The 15,871-nt window shown below is 40.2% G+C and overlaps 1 protein-coding gene and 1 pseudogene across 1 annotated transcript in view; both read right to left on the bottom strand.

Annotated features, from left to right (window-relative positions):
• GNA14 (G protein subunit alpha 14) overlaps positions 1-15,871 on the bottom strand; it is a 224,295-nt gene that overhangs the window by 203,285 nt on the left and 5,139 nt on the right. The window lies entirely within an intron of this gene.
• Positions 6,782-6,882, bottom strand: LOC118148282 (U6 spliceosomal RNA; annotated as a pseudogene).

The raw sequence follows: 15,871 nt of genomic DNA, 5'->3' as shown, positions 1-15,871 counted from the left end.
AAATTTCAGTCCAGTATCCCTGACGAACATTGATGTGAAAATCCCCAATAAAATACTAGCAAACTGAATCCAGCAGCACATCAAAAAGCTTATCCATGATCAAGTGAGCTTCATCCCTGAGATGCAAGGCTGGTTCAACATGTGCAAATCAATAAATATAATCCATCACATAAAAGGAACCAGTGACACAAATGACGTGATTATCTCACTAGATGCAGAAAAGGCCTTCAATAAAATTCAACAGCCCCTCATGCTAAAAACTCTCAATAAAGGTATTGATCGAATGTATCTCAAAGTAATAACAGCTATTTATGACAAACCCACAGCCAATATCATACTGAATGGGCAAAAACTGGAAGCATTCCCTTTGAAAACCAGCACAAGACGAGGATGCCCTCTCTCACTACTCCTATTCAGCAGAGTACTGGAAGTTCTGGCCAGAGCAGTCAGGCAAGAGAAGGAAATAAAGAAATATTCAGATAGGAAGAGAGGAAGTCAAATTGTCTCTGTTTGCAGATAACATGATTGTATATTTAGAAAACCCCATCATCTCAGCCCAAAATCTCCTTACAGTGACAAGCAACTTCAGCAAAGTCTCAGAATACAAAATCAATGTGCAAAAAATCATAATCATTCCTATATACCAATAACAGACAAACAGAGAGCCAAATCATGAGTGAACTCCCATTCACAATTGCTACAAAGAGAACAAAATACCTAGGAATACAACTTATAAGGGATCTAAAGGACCTCTTCAAGGAGAACTACAAACCACTGCTCCAGGAAATAAGAGAGGACACAAACAAATGGAAAAACATTCCATGTGCATGATTAGGAAAAATCAATATCATGAAAATGGCCATACTGTCCAAAGTAATTTATAGATTCAATGCTATCCCCATCAAGTTATCATTTACTGTCTTCTCAAAATTAGAAGACAAAAAAGAGCACACATAGCCAAGACTATCCTAAGTAAAAAGAACAAAGCTGGAGGTATCATGCTACCTGACTTTAAACTATATTACAAGGCTACAGTAACAAAAACAGCATGGTACAGGTACCAAAACAGACATATAGACCAATGGAACAGAACAGAGGCCTCAGAAATAATGTCACACATCTACAGCCATCTGATCTTTGACAAACCTGACAAAAACAAGCAATGGGGAAAGGATTCCCTATTTAATACATGGTGTTGGGAAAACTGGCTAGCCATACGCAGAAAGCTGAAACTGGACCCCTTCTTTATGCCTTATACAAAAATTAACTCAAGATGGATTAAACACTTAAATGTCAGACCTAAAACCATAAAAACCCTAGAAGAAAACCTAGGCAACACCATTCAGGACATAGGCATGGGCAAAGGCTTCATGACTAAAGCACTGAAAGCCATGGCAACAAAAGCCAAAATAGACAAATGGGATCTAATTAAACTAAAGAACTTGTGCACAACAAAAGAAACTATCATCAGAGTGAACAGGCAACCTACAGAAGGGGAGAAAATTTTTGCAATCTATCCATCTGACAAAGGGCTAATATCCAGAATCTATAAGGAACTTAAACAAATTTACAAGAAATTAACAACCCCATCAAAAAGTGGGCGAAATATATGAACAGACATTTCTCAAAAGAAGACATTTATGTGGCCAAGAAAGATGAAAAAATGCTCGTCATCACTGGTCATTAGAGAAATGCAAATCAAAACCACAATGAGATACCATCTCATGGCAGTTAGAATGGCAATCATTAAAAAGTCAGGAAATAACAGATGCTGGAGAGGATGTGAAGAAATATGAATGCTATTACAACTAGAAAGTCTAGAAGAAATGGATAAATTCCTGGACATGTATACCCTCCCAAGACTAAACCAGGAAGAAGTCCAATTGGTGGGAGTGTAAATTAGTTCAACCATTGTGGAAGACAGTGTGGCAATTCCTCAAGGATCTAGAACCAGAAGTAGAATTTGACCCAGCAATCCCACTACTGGTTATATACCCAAAGGATTAGAAATCACCCTACTGAAAAAATTTTCGCAGTCTACCCATCTGACAAAGGGCTGATATCCAGAATTTACAAACAACTCAAGCGGATTTACAGGAAAAAAACAAACAAGCCCATTCAAAAGTGGGCAAAGGATATGAACAGATACTTTACGAAAGAAGACATATATGAGGCCAACAATCATATGAAAAAATGCTCATCGTCACTGGTCATCAGAGAGATGCAAATCAAAACCACATTGAGATACCATCTCACGCCAGTTAGAATGGCGATCATTAAAAAATCTGGAGACAACAGATGCTGGAGAGGATGTGGAGAAAAAGGAACACTTTTACACTGTTGGTGGGAGTGTAAATTAGTTCAACCATTGTGGAAGACAGTGTGGCGATTCCTCAAGGCCTTAGAAATAGAAATTCCATTTGACCCAGCAATCCCATTACTGGGTATATATCCAAAAGACTATAAATCGTTCTACTATAAGGACACATGTACACGAATGTTCATTGCAGCACTGTTTACAATAGCAAAGACATGGAATCAACCCAAATGCCCATTGATAATAGACTGGATTAGAAAAATGTGGCACATATACACCATGGAATATTATGCAGCAATCAGAAATGATGAGTTCGTGTCGTTTGTAGGGACATGGATGAATCTGGAAAACATCATCCTCAGCAAACTGACACAAGAACAGAAAATGAAACACCGCATATTCTCACTCATAGGTGGGTGATAAAAAATGAGAACACATGGACACAGAAAGGGGAGTACTAAACACTGGGGTCTATTGGGGGGAAAAGGGGAGGGCCAGTGGGAGGGGGAGGTGGGGAGGGATAGCCTGGGGAGAAATGCCAAATGTGGGTGAAGGGGAGAAGAAAAGCAAAGCACGCTGCCATGTGTGTACCTACGCAACTGTCTTGCATGCTCTGCTCATGTACCCCAAAACCTATAATCCAATAAAAAATTAAAAAAAAAAAAAATTATAAAACAAAACAAAAACAAAAAAAAAAAAAAAAGAAATCACCCTACTATAAAGACACATGCACACATAAGTTACTGCAGCAACTATTCACAATCGCAATGACTTGCAGCCAACCTAAACGCCCATCAGTGACAGACTGGATAAAGAAAATGTGGCACATACACACCATGGAATACTATGGAGCCATAAAAAAGAATGAGTTCATGTCTTCTGCAGGAACATGGATGAAGCTGGAAACCATCATTATCAGCAAACTAACACAGGAAGAGAAAACCAAACACTGCATGTTTTCACTCATAAGTGGGAGTTGAGCAATGAGAACCACATGGACACAGGGAGGGGAACATCACATACTGGGGCCTGTCAGGGGATGGAAGACTAGGAGAGGGATAGCATTAGGAGAAATACCTAATGTAGATGATGAGTTGATGGTTGCAGCAAACCACTATGGCACGTGTACACCTATGTAACAAACCTGCACATGTATCCCAGAACTTAAAGTATAATAAAAAGTAATATTGTCAAGTTGAACTTTAAAATAAGTATAGTAAACATGAGCCAACACTGAATTGTAAAAAAGTCTTATCCTTATTTATGGTATTTAAATAATCTATCAGAGTTGTGATTAATTTATGATTTAACAGTATAAATGTGATTACTTGATTTGATTACATTTAGAAACAATATTAGAATGTTTAGAATTAAGAGTATGGTTTTGTGGGGGGTTTTTTGAGACAGAGTTTTTCCTCTGTTTCCCAGGTTGAAGTACAGTGGCTTGATTAGCAAAATGTTAGGCTCACTGCAGCCTCAACTTCCTGGGCTGTTGTGATCCTCCCACCTCAGCCTTCATAGTAGCTGCGACTACAAATGTGTGCCACCACTCCCAGCTAATCACTGTACTTTTTGTAGAGATGAGGTATCTCCAAGCTTCCCAAGCTGGTCTCAAGCAATCCTCCCGCCCTGGCCTCCTAAAGTGCTAGGACTATAGACGTGAGCCACCATGCCTGGCCAGGACAGTAAGATTTATTTTATCTATAACTTTAGGCTTATGAGATCCACTAGAATCACTTAAGTGCTCATATTTTGCTTGCCAGCTTTTGCCGAGGTTTGAAATATTTGACAATACTTGGGTTTTTAAAATGCATAAATAGGTTTAAAAATGTTTAAAGAAAATGTAATAATTTAATTAACTGAATTAATAAGTAAAGCAAAGAGTAGTAAACTGAAAACTAATCAAAGGATTAAGAAACATCCCTTTACTTTTTAAGTGTAAAAAATTACCAGATTTGCAAAAATTAAAATGAACATTAGAGACTTAGAAAAACTAGGTGTTTTTTTTTTACAGTTTATATTCAGCTCTAATAAAGTCAGTATCAACTAAAACAGGCAGCTCCAAATGTCTCTTTGCACACAGAAAGACCCTATCAAATATTTGAAAACGCGGCTGCAGAGAAAACAGTTTTATCCCACTGTAATACTGATGAAGATGGGAGGATGAGAGACATCAACAGAGCTCTTCAGCTCACCAGCTGGCCCACAGCATCATCCTATACCCTTCCTCCCACATTAGAGTCTGGTTTTTTCTGCCTTAGGATTGCCTAAGATTTGGAAAGAGCTCCCAGATATATTGTTGGGTATCAAGAAGCTAAGAGCAAAACCTTGTATATTATTTTATTAGCTAGGACACCAGGTTAGTTGCCATTTAAAAAGGTCTAATCATTTATAGTTCAGGGCTAATATGACACCTTCATGGTCTCAGAGACATAGACCTTTCCTATCATGTTGCTTTTTTACCCTTAACAACTTACTTCCATCTCATGGTAAAATATGGCTGCTACAGCTCCTACCATCAGGTTACAACTTCCCCTGGAATGGAAGAAAGCCTCCTGTCCTTTGAGATCATAACTCAGAAATGGCTGTATCACTTCAGTTTACATCCCATGGGCTACAGCTTCATGACACGGTCACAATTAGCAGCAGAGAAGCTAAGAAATACAGTATTTAGCTGGCTATCCATGTGCCCAGATAAAACATCTTGTTTACAGAGAGCAGATATTTGGGAGACTGCTAGCAGTCTCTGCCACAAATACACTTTTCATGTGAAAAAAAAAAAGGGGGGGGTAAAAAAATCATCAAGAGTACCTACTCACATTTGTGCATAAAGAAAATCTGAAAGTTTATGAAGTATATAAGATGCATACAATAAATCATTGGCTCACAGTACAATGTCAGTATCTAGTGAATTTTTCATTAGCAAAAAGTAAAATTAAAAAAAACACATAATGAGTATATTCAATTTAAAGTGTTATCTTCCATTAAGCTGTTCTACTTTTTGAAGTTCAAATATTCTTTCTCTATGCAATAATGTTGATACTAAATTGTAATGATGGCAGTTGCAAGCCATCTGGAGTGGCCACTGGCATGATGCCAGCTGCAGCAGAAAAGCCATTAGGAACCAGGGACAAGCAGGATCCCTGCCCCTTCCGAGTTGGGGTGGGAGCTGCTGGGTGCTGCTGCAGTCACCCAATCTGCAGCTACAGACCCATGCATCCCTGTGTTCTCAGGGCCCAGGAGCAGGCAGGAGCCTTGCCCCGCTGGCTGCTATGGGAGGCTGAGGCAGGAGGATTGCTTGAGCCCAGGAATTCAAGACCAGCCTGGGCAACAAAGTGAGATCTTGTCTTTACAATAAATAAATAAACTGGGCATATTGATGCACCTGTAGTCCCAGCTACTCAGGAGACTAAAATGGGAGGATCCCTTGAACACAGACATCTGAGACTGCAGTAAACTATGATCACACAACTGCACTCCAGCCTAGGCAACAGAGTGAGACCCTGTTGAAAAGAAAAGAAAAACTGAAGGAAGGAAGGAGGGAAGGAGGGAGGGAGGGAGGGAGGGAGGGAGGGAGGGAGGGAAGGAAGGAAGGAAGGAAGGAAGGAGGGAGGGAGGGAGGGAGGGAGGGAGGGAGGGAGGGAGGGAGGGAGGGAAGGAAGGAAGGAAGGAAGGAAGGAAGGAAGGAAGGAAGGAAGGAAGGAAGGAAGGAAGGAAGGAAAGAGGGAGGGAGGGAGAGAGGGAGGGAGGGAGGGAGGGAAGGAAGGAAGGAAGGAAGGAAGGAAGGAAGGAAGGAAGGAAGGAAGGAAGGAAGGAAGGAATTATTTTCCAAATCTCATTTCATTTCTGGAAACCAAGCTCAAGTTTCATATCCTCACACCACTAATCCAAAAAAAAAAAAAAAAAAAAAATCAATTCTGGAATTTCTAATTTTCCTTTCTTCAAGGCCCAGCCCAGGTCTGTGTTCCTTTTATGAACCTTCTTAGACTATCCCAAACAAAAGAGACTTTGAGCTACTGTAAGGAATTCTTTGTAGCACTCAGCTGGTATTTCATGCAAACCACTATAAAAAGAAAGACATATCCTCATTCAACCAGTATTTGAGCTAAGCTCTGCACTTAGCATTGTGGGTTCAGTGGTGAGCAAAGACCTCATGGAGTTCAAGGTCTCATGTGAAACTCTTCAACACTCTTATTAAATTGCCAGGATGTGGCCCATCCACAGTTATTCAGACATTGGAGCAAATAATAGCATATACTGGAGCTCCCACATATTTGGTCACTATTACTATTTTGTTTGTTTATTTCAATGGGTTTTTGGAGAACAGGTGGTGTTTGGTTACATGGATAAGTCCCTCAGTGGTGATTTCTGAGTTCTGGTACACCCATCACCCAAGCAGTGAATCCAATGTGTAGTCTTTTATCCTTCACCCCTCCCACCATTTCCCATGAGTCCCCAAAGTCAAAAAATACGAAATGCTTCATGAATTTCCATGTCATCCTTGCACGGGGGCCATGCTGTTTTTCTCTGTATTGCTCCAATTTTATATGTCCTGCTGAAGCAAGCGCATGGTCACTATTATGTTTTTAGCCTTCTGTATATATGACAGCCCACTATTCCAATAAAGAACTCTTCTCAAGATCTCATATAAGATCACTTGAAATAGAACACAGTGGGCTGATGGCAATACACAGAGGTTTCTTTTCTAGTCTCATTTTAGCACTTAAATTGATTTCATGAAATCAAATACTATGTCAATAAATAGAGAAGTTTTGCTTCATCTGGTAAGGAAAAGAGAGAAAAGTAAATTACCTATATGCTTGAGTCTAAGGCTTGTATCTATATAAATGAACACTTTTGAGGTTTAAATGCCTTTGCATTGATGTATATATTTACTATGGTGGCATTTGCTTTTCTGAAAGTCTGTTTTCAAACTATAGCATCTCTCATAATCAATATTGCCTTAGAAACTAGGAAATTCAGCATGAAGACTCAGACTAACTCCTGGCCCTTCTGCCAATTAGCTACTAATCACCTGGCCCTGTGACATCTGCCTGAGTCCCCTCACTCCTCTGGACCTTGGTCAACCAATCCACAGAATGAAGGTTTGATTTGTGTTTCTCAAACTGTGAGAAAGAACTGATTTTTAAATTTTTCCACCAGTTGAAGACTGATGGAAACTTCTTAGACTATTATATTTATGAAATGCAATAAAAACGCTCTGATGTCGCAGCAATGTTAAATTGCTATAAAGGCTCCCAAACACTTATTCTCAATTTCTGTACTGCTCTTGTGTGTGCTGCTCAGCCTGGGTCCACATATGCATTTTGAGTGGTATTGACTAAGACTACTAATGGCTTACCACTAAATAGATTAGATGAGTCTGCAAAAGATTAATCACCTTCCTTTATTTGATTTTGATTAATAATATAATTAACATATTTTTCAATTACACAGTAGCTGAGCAACAGAAACAAATATTCTGGGATGGGTTACTCAGAAATGAAGGTCTTGTTCGTGGCAGATTCAAGAGAGAAGTGGCATAGATAATCCATCTCATGATAATTGACAACTGATCATCAATACAGAAGATGCCTTTCAGGCAAAACGATAAAAAAAATACATTTCACTTTTTTCTCTCATTTATTTAAATAGCACAAAATATTAGAATTTGTCAATTTTTAAAAAGCATGAGTCCTTGACAACAAGGTCTCTTTGGATGGAAATACCAGCCATCTTAATCCACTCTGTTTTATAAAGGAATACCTGAGGCTGGGTGATTTATAAAGAAAAGAGGTTTATTCGGCTCAATATTCTAATGGCTAGAAAGTTCAAAACTAAGCATCTGCATCTGATGAGGGCCTCAGGTTACTTCTACTCTTAAGGGAAGGTGAAGGAGAGCTGGTGTGTGTAGAGATCACATGGTAAGAGAGGAAGCAAGAGAGAGGTACGGAAGTGGCCAGGCTCTTTTGAACAACCAGCTTTCTCAAGAATAGAGCAAGTACTCACTCCCAAGGGAGAGTGCTAATCTAGTCTCAAAGGATCCACCCCCACAACCTCAACACCTCTCATTAGACTCCACTTCCAACACTGGGGATCAAATTTCGACATGAGATTTGAAGGAGACATTCAAACCACTGCGCCAGCCAATATTCCATGGAGGGTGAATTTTGAATGAGAAGATTGACATATGATGGCTTTTATTAGAATATGCTTCCTCAGCACCACGAAGTCCATTAATAGAAAAATAATTAATGGTTATTAGCCAAAGATCATTGCAGTTTTTAGGAGCACAACTTTTTAAAGAGTACATCCAAGTACAAGGATCTATGCAAACATGAACATTTACTACTTTTTGAAATGATTCTTGCCATGGTAAAACATACACATGTGCTTGCTTTTCCTCTTTGCCCACCAGCCTGGCACTTTGAGATGAATGCATAAAGACCCTTACAAATTACCTAGCTCAGCCCTTAAAGTCCCTTCATCAAATTGACGAGAAACAGATTTCTTCAACTTCAAGCAACAAAGTATTCTCTAGGCAGATTAGTGTCAGGTGCATCCTGGAAGTCTGCTGAAAGCCCAGTGTGACAATCAGTGGCTGGCCAGCTCCTGAGCTCCAGGCCAATGCCATAAAACACAGGTTCTCAAAGTGGAGTGTGTATCAGGATTACCTGGAGAGCTTATTAAAAAGCAGATTGCTGGCTCCACTCCGCAAGTTCTACTTAAGAGAGCCAAGATGGGGACTGAGAGTTTGCATTTCTAACAAGGTCCCAGGAGGTGCTGATGCCGATGCTGCAGATCCTGGGAATACACTTTGAGAACCACCTGTAGAAAACATCTGATGACAGAATTCGAAAGACCTCAGAGGTCATCTGGTCCAAGCTTTTCATTTTACAGGTAAGGACCCTGGGGTTCAGAGGAAATGTCTTCCTTCTGGTCATACACCCAATAACTCAGAGCCTCCCCTCACCAAAAAAAAAGAAACTCAAAACACACTGCCATGTGTGTACCTACGCAACTGTCTTGCATGTTCTGCTCATGTACCCCAAAACCTAAAATGCAATAAAAAATTAAAAAAAAAAAAAAAAAGAAACTCAGTTTCCAGAGCCTAAACATACTGCTCATCTCATGATGTCAAGTTATGGCCACACATCAGAATGCCACTCTGAGAAGGAGTGCAAGCAGGAACTTCATGCTGTTGACCATCCTCTGCACATGGCCTTCTGGAACGTACATGGTAGTTCTCTCAGGACCTCACAATGGTAGGTGAATGAATGGCCTGAGCCCAGATAGCAGATTGGCAGCACAGTAGGAACTACTTCTTGGATTTTGGGAAAGGGGAGGCAGAAGAGCGATGGACTCGAAACATGCTTACTGGTGATGTTTACAGCTCCCGGAGTAACAAGTTCTTGAAGAAAAAAAAATAGTTCCCATTAAGAGGTACTGGGTCATGAACTAACCAGATTTCTGCTGGCTTGAACTTTCAGCTTCCTAAATCTTACCACTTTTCACTGTTCTTTGCTATTAATTTCCTTTTTTGTTCCAAAATTCTGAGAATATCACTGTCTCGCTTACCTTGACTCTCATTACAATGGACTCTTTAAACCTAAGAACCACACACTGAAAAGGAAAAACAAAAACAGAGATCTGGCTGTTGTAGCCCCTGAAACCTACAGTGGCCATTAATTAAGTAGATGTTGACTTCACATCACCCATCAACTTCAGAGAAAATTTAAATTTTGCAAAATTCAAACCACATGTGGAATGAATTTCTATATCCTATCAGCAACCTCATAAGTAATTTTCTTCTTTTTTTTTGAGACAGACTTTCGCTCTTGTTACCCAGGCTGGAGTGCAATGTCACGATCTTAGCTCACCGCAACCTCCACCTCCTGGATTCAAGCAATTCTCCTGCCTCAGCCTCCCGAGTCGCTGGGATACAGGCGTGTGCCACCATGCCCAGCTAATTTTTGTATTTTTAGTAGAGACGGGGTTTCACCTTGTTGACCAGGATGGTCTCGATCTCTTGACCTCGTGATCTACCTGCCTTGGCTTCCCAAAGTGCTGGAAGTAATTTTCTTAAATTAGAAAGTATAGTTTAACTTGTTCATCTGTTCTATTATTTAAATTGTTGAGCTGGGTGCAGTGGCTCCTGCCTGTAATTACAATGACTCTGGAGGCTGAGGTAGGAGGGTCACTTGAGGCCAGGAGTTCAAAACCAGCCTGGGCAATAGCAAGACCCCATCTCCCAAGAAATGTTTAAAACTTAGCCAGGTGTGGCGGCATGCCTGCACTCCCAGCTACTCGGGAGGCTGAGGTGGGAGGATTGCTTGATCCCAAGAGGTCAAGCCTTTAGTGAACCATGAAAAGAAACATTGGTTTTGTTGTTATTAATACTGAGAGTACCAGGAGGACTCATGTCACATAGGCAATACTTTTGTGTTCATATTCTAGAAAATTTCAGCTTTGATTGCTACTGTTTTATATGCAAAAGTTTATTCAGAAAAAAAATATTGGAAGATAAATATATTAAATATCAAATGTAGTCTTATAATGAAGTAATAACAGGACTCTCTCTAAATGAGCACTCACTTGTTCTATCTGTAACACGGGTATATCAACATATATTTATGGAAGAATATTTTATATCTGATAGTCAACCTATCTCATTTGATTGGTCAAGTATCATTCTGGTTTTCAGTGTTCACACTGTACCATCCAGCCATTATTAAAACATTGCGCCAGGCACAAAACTGGTTCAGACGCCAGGATACAGGAACAAGATAGCACAGCCCCACTCTCAGGGAGCCTGCAATCTACTTGGGGGTCAGATGAGCCAACAAATAAACAAGAATATCAGGTCAATTCCAAGATAACAGCTATGAAAAAATAAAACCAAGTTATAGAACCAGGCAAGTAAGAGTAAATGGTGCAAAGACGATTTCAGTAGCGTGATCTGGAAAGGCCTTGTCAAGAGATGAACTTTTGAGCTGGGATGTGAAGATAAGGAAGAAACAGCCATGTATGTGGAGCAAGAGTGGGGAACAGAAAAGAATGTTCCAGGCAGAAAAAAAGAGCAAGCTTAAAGACCCAAAGTTAACAAACGTTGCATTTGAGGAACACAAAGAAGGTGAGATTGGCTTTAGCCCAGTGAACCAGTGGGAGAATGACCCTATGTGCATTCTGAGAGGTAAGAAGGCATTTGGCATTTATTGTAAGTTTAGGTAAAAGACACTGAATTTAAGCAAAGTGATAATATAATCTAAGTTTTTAAATGGACCATAGATGGGCAAATATGGACAATGGGAAATCAAGAGGACATTGCAATAATGCAGGCGAGTTGCAGCTTTGGATAGGGGAAGAAATGGTGGGATTTGGCAAATGTTTACCACCAGAGACAAAGATGGCAGACGGGCTGTGGGAGCTTCCTGGGATAATAGGATACATGTGTGAAACTTTCATAGCCCTGTAGAATAAAGGCATGATTTAAAAAAACAAATTGAAAAAACTAACTGGAACAATATTAAGTACACCTTAATATTTAAAGACATCTGCCTCCTTTTCATGATTCCATTGTCTGAAAGCTTACATTTAGTTTTTCTTTGAGTTTGCCTTTACCAATGCATTTAGAAAAAGCTATTTTATGGAAAATGTCACATTTTTGTTGTAGATTTTTGTGATTTGGGGCTGCCTAGCATCTGAGCACTTATCTTCTGGGGGAAGAATTCCAAGAAAGATAGGAGGCAGCCCACCCCCCTTTCCCTATGGTGGAAAGCTAAGGCTGGCACAATTTTATTTAACAAGCACCTAAAATAAATAGCACTGACTATATCCCAGGCACTATTCTAAACACTCTAAAAATAATGACTCACTTAATTTCTCATAATAGTACCTACCTCATTGGGTTGTTATTCCCCTTTAACAGATGAGGAAACTAGTGTATATTCAAGGATGCATACAGTGTATCAGTGGCAGAGCCTGTATTTTAAGCCCAGTAAGGCTAGCTCCAAAGAACATGCTCCTAACCACTATGTCACACTGCCTCCCCGCAACAACATGGTAGTTCGGCACAGACAGACCGACCGAGGTTTTGAAAAGTGACGCTAGGGTGCAGAAGATGGTCGGGATTTGCAGCACTGCTGTGAATATAAGTGTCTAACAGCAGCAGCAGCAGCAGCGACTGGCAGGATGGTGGAGTCCCTGGCTGTGTCCTTGACAGCCTTGTCTGGTACTAGTGTTTGCTATGTCCAGCGTCCCTTAAATCCTGCCTTTTTGCTGAGCCTCCTCTCCAATTTCCATTAATTCTATTTCCTGCTTCCACTCCAATAAATTATTTATCTGCTTACATAGTCTACAACCAAGAATCTTGGCCAGCACGGCTAATTTACCCATCAGCAGAGAGCCAATCTTCATCATGAATGTCAGGGCTCTTGCAGAGGCTTTTGCAGTCTCTTCCAACTTTAGAGCCTTTGGATTTCTGCTAGTACATTTTCTTCCTCTAACAGCGTCTGCAACTGTGGCTACTGGTTCACAGGGATCCCAATCCCCGGCCATCGGCATTCAGGCGATGGTCATGTCTGTGATGCATGTTCCCTGGCCAGAACTGATTGATCCAGGAGTGCACCGTGATGCCCCAACCTGGCTATAAAGGTCGTCAGCTGAGAGGGCTCTCAAGCTTGGAAGAGAATGGAGTCAAGTCCTGTTGATGGCTGTGCCTGGAGAAGAGTCCCCTAACCCAACTGCCCTGGAACTTGCTCTTTCTCATTTTTTATTATTCAAATCCTCTTCAAATTCCATGAGATGCCCTGGTGACAATCCTTCCAATAAATTATTGTCTCCTCTTTGAATTTCAACCATCTTTAGTATCACTGTAGCTTTGCTACAGTAATTCACTGAAAATCCCTCTCTGATGTCCCAACATCATGACCTCCCTTCATATACCCCTACAGATGGGAGCTGTTACAGCGATATTTTCCCCTTGTGGTTTAGGTATCATGGGAAATGAGAAAGCAAAAGATGACAGAGACCACAAGGCATCTTAAATATTTTTTTAAAAGACCATTTGAGGCTTAAGACTTTTTATTTACATTGATTTTTGCCAAACTCCACTGGCAGATTTTTCCACTTTATGTCTGCCCACAGCTAAGACTTATTAAAGCCTCAAAAATTCCATTCTCTAATGACATGATTTAGCACCTTGATTCTTTAGGTACTTGGATACTGTACTAGTAATTGATCTGAATTAGGTACTTGATATCTTTGTTTCAAGTGGCTTCAACACTTTTTTTTAAAAAGATTCAGTTCTTCACTAAAAGGAACTAGAGCCCCTCTGAGAAATGACTGCTTTCTTCCCCAACTGGGGAAGGATTGGTACAAGATGAGCCTGGGGCAAACAAGGAAATGCTCAAAAAAAAAAAAAAAAAAAAAACAAAAAAAACAAAAAAAACAAAAAAAACAGAGGCATGCCACAGTGACACAGGAGCCAGCTTGAAAGGGATCTCATTGCACAAATCGGGTAGAATTTGAGCACCAAAATGATTAAGAACAGTAATGAAATAAAACTCATTGAGGGGGAAAAAAAAAAGCTAGGGATTCATGAATTTGCATGAATAAAGAAATAGGAGCAAAGGTAAGGCTGTTGCAGTAGATTATCAAGTGCTAATTGGTAAATGTGGAGAGAGTGCTAGCGTTGGAAAATTATTCTGCAGACACCATGTTATAGATTAGATCAGGTGGAAACCATCAATGGCTCCGAAATCTAAAGAGACATTTTGATAAGTAGCAGGGTGTTTACATGGCCTTATAAAGTGTCTCTCCACAAAATTATGATACAGTGCATAAAAGAGACAACATCTTAACCAGGCCATCAGCTTTAACATCGCCACTGAGGGGCAGAGGGACATGGTGTGCCTCCAGATGCCACCCCCCAGGACACAACAGCACGTATCCAGTGTTCCAGCCAGAAAAGCACAGTTGGAATCTCTAACCATAAGAAAATCACCAGTTCAATCCCAAATGAGAAACCGTCTGCTAAAAAAAGGGAGAGGGGACTGTATTTTTCAAATATTCAATGTCATAGAAGCAATGACTTTGTGGAAAAATTCCAGATTAAAGAAACTAAAGGGATATGAGAATCAAATGCAATCCCTGAGCTTCCCCTGTTCTCTGTACTGGAGATGAGGAACGCCACTAAGGACATTATTAAGTCAACCTACAAAACTGGGATATGGATGACAGATTCCACACAAACATTGCATCGAAGTTAAACATACTGACATTTCATAAATGTACTGCGCTTATGTAAGAGATTACCCTATTTTTAGAAAAACACACTGAAGTGTTTAGGGAAAAAGCCACAACACATACAACTTACCCTCAAACATTGCCAATGGAAAAGGGCATACTTGTGTTGTTTGTGCTATTCTTACAAATTCTTTATAAATTTTAAATCATTTTCAAATAAAAAGTTTAAAAAAAAAAAGACTTGGAGAAGGAAACTGACTACAAAGGCACACGGAATTTTCTAGGATGGTGGAAGTGTTTCTAGATTGTGTTCATACATTTGTCAAAACTCATCAAAGTGTACACTTACGCCTGGTGACTTACTGTATTCAATAAAGATGATTTGCAAAGGTGCAAAGGGTAAAAGTCCATTATTTCAAAAGGTTCTGTATTCATTTAAGGGTAGACAGAAGAGGGGGTATGTGCATCTGCCTCTTGAAAGGCCTCAGGAACTGCTGTGTTATGGATCGAAGCAAGCTGTCTAGTGAGATTGGTTTGCTCCAGCCAGGATGAACAGAAGCCACAGACAAAACCACACAATCCTCCTTTCTGAAGCATATTACGGCAAATAAGTAAGCATTTTTAAATTAACATCTATTTTATAATGACCACAATACTCTAATAACTGGTTAAAATAAAACACAGGCCAGGCACAGTGGCTCATGCCTGTAATCCCAGCACTTTGGGAGGCTGAGGCAGGCAGATCACTTAAGGTCAGGAGTTCAAGACCAGCCTGGCCAATTTCGTAAAACCCTGTCTTTACTAAAAAATACAAACATTAGCCAGGTGTGGTGGCCAATGCCTGTAATCCCAGCTACTTAGGAGGCTGAGGCAGGAGAATCACTTGAACCTGGGAGGTGTAGGTTGCAGTGAACCATGATTGCACCATTGCACTTCAGCCTGGGTGACAGAGCATGACTCTGTCTCAAAACAAACAAACAATAAAATAAAGCACAAAAACTCAATGAAATCTGGCCCTCAGGGATCATTCATATGATCCCAGATTCTAAGAACACCATTTACTGTCCTCAGAAGTTTCCCCAGATGGTGAGGAGAGTTTGTGTATATCTCACCCTAGTCCTGACATGCAAACAGTGGTTTCCATCTTACCCTCCCCATATTTCAAGGCCCACTTAGATGATGCCTCCTCCAGAGGCTCCTCCTTTATGTTCTGCCTGTTCCACCTCTTAATCTGTTAAGCTTGTATGACCATCTTCCTCATTACAGCTATTTGTGAACTGTCCTTCTCCAACTCAGCCCTTGGGAAGA

The sequence above is a fragment of the Callithrix jacchus genome, chromosome 1, assembly GCF_049354715.1.
Source record: "Callithrix jacchus isolate 240 chromosome 1, calJac240_pri, whole genome shotgun sequence".
Lineage (NCBI taxonomy): Eukaryota > Metazoa > Chordata > Mammalia > Primates > Cebidae > Callithrix > Callithrix jacchus.
This window is presented reverse-complemented; position numbering and strand designations above follow the sequence as displayed.